This window comes from Spermophilus citellus, assembly GCF_964194105.1.
Source record: "Spermophilus citellus genome assembly, chromosome: 12".
In the NCBI taxonomy this organism is placed as follows: domain Eukaryota; kingdom Metazoa; phylum Chordata; class Mammalia; order Rodentia; family Sciuridae; genus Spermophilus; species Spermophilus citellus.
Genome location: NC_138198.1, coordinates 110,871,245 through 110,873,187, shown reverse-complemented (window position 1 = coordinate 110,873,187; position 1,943 = coordinate 110,871,245).

Here is a 1,943-nt window from a genome sequence, read left to right as displayed (position 1 = left end):
CTGTACCTTCTTCTATCCCGATGACTCGTAAGTTTGGTTTTTTTATGTTATCCCATAACTCTTGGATTTTTTTCTCATGATTTTTTACCAGCCTTTCTGATTTTTCTAGACTCTTTTCAAGATGATATATTTTGTCTTCATTATCTGACGTTCTGGCTTCTACTTGCTCCACTCTGTTAGTGATACTCTCAATTGAGTTTTTAATTTGGTTTATCGTTTCCTTCATTTCTAGAATTATTGTTTGATTATTTTTTTATAATCTCTATCTCCTGATAAAGATGCTTAACTTCTTCTTTTATCTGTTTATGTAATTCATTCTCAATGTGTTCTTTTGCTGCTTGAATTTGCTGTCTTGTATCCTCTTTAAGGTTCCATTCCATCTGTCTAAGGTGTTCCTTGAGTTCTTTATATGACCATTTTTCTGATGACTCTAGGTCCTCCTGAATATTTAGGCTGTCCTGCATTGTTTGTACGCCTTTTCTTCCTTGCTTTTTGAATCTGCTCATGTTACTTCTTGTTCTTTTTGACTGCTGAGTTACTGTTTACTCCTATAAATTTATTTGATGCTTGGGAGGAAAGGTATTAGAAGGGAAGTGAAGAAGTCACTAAAGAGAATGAGAGTAAGCAGGTAGAATTCAAGGAAGGGTGGATAAGAGAAATGAAAAGACAAAAGAAGAAAAAAAATAGGAAATAAAAAAAAGAAAAAAAAATTAAAAAAATAATAATAATAAAAAGTTAAAATTAAAATTAGAAGAAAAAAAATTTTTAAAGAATTGTAAAAAAAATTTATAAAAACAACAAGAAAGAAAAATGAAAATGAAAGAAAAACCCAAATCAAAAAAAAGAGAAAAGAAAAAAAGGAAAAAAAAACTAATAAATGCAGTCTTAGAGTTTGATTAACTTCTCTTCCAGTAGGTGGCGCTGTGCCCACCAGGCCAAGTTTCTCCTGTCAATACGCGGGAACCAATCACTGTGCAACAGCTCCTCCCAGACTGGGCGAGTCTCCAATCCTGAGTGCCTAGGGCCTCCTCTTGTGTCTAGTCACTTCCCACTTTTCCTCTAGCCAGGCCCCTCTCACGGGTGCCGCTCACCACAATACTGGCTATACGCCAGGTCTGCTGCTCCCAGGAGCCCTGTTTTCATGAATGACTGGGCACACTCTTCCAGTTTGCCATTCCCTCGGACCCTAAGTTTGTAGAGCTTGGGGCTGAGAATCCTCAGCGAATTTTACTTGCCCTCCGGTAGCCACGCCCCTGGTAGCTGGTTTCAAGAGACCTCAGGGGTCCCGCGCCACCTCTGATTCCCTCGGGCTGGCTATCGCACTCACGGGAGAGCTGGGAGGGGCCCTTAAGGTTTCCCCGATGTGTGGAGAGGGAAGGCTAGGGAATTACACACCTGTAGCCGCAGGTTTCAATGAAGTTATCTCCTCCGCCGTAGTCTGATGATGTCAGTTCTCTCCCCCAAGAAAATTAACATTGAAACCTAATTAATATTATATACGGCTAAGGTGATAGACATGTCAAGTCCCTCATTTCATCATTATACATCATATATATTAAATGTCACATGATACTACATAAAGATGAAAAAGTACATGAAAACATTCGTAAAGTTCAAAAGCTAATTAAATTAAATAATTCATTTTTAAAATGTGGGTACTTATATGTGAAAATAACTTTTACCCCCAAAAAGCTAAAGCATCTAAAAAAAAGAAATTTTTGAATCTGATTTCATCATTTGGACTATTTTATCCTATTCCCAAAACAAACAACAAAAAGATATCACTGCTCACCAACAAAATTGTCAATTTTTTTAAAGAGGTAATAATTTTTGTTGATAAAAACACAGTGAAATGGTTGTTTTGTAGTTCTGGGAGCCTGGCATATTAGTACACACTTTCTAGGGGGCAATTATTATGATATCAAGTGTTTGAAACTATAGTT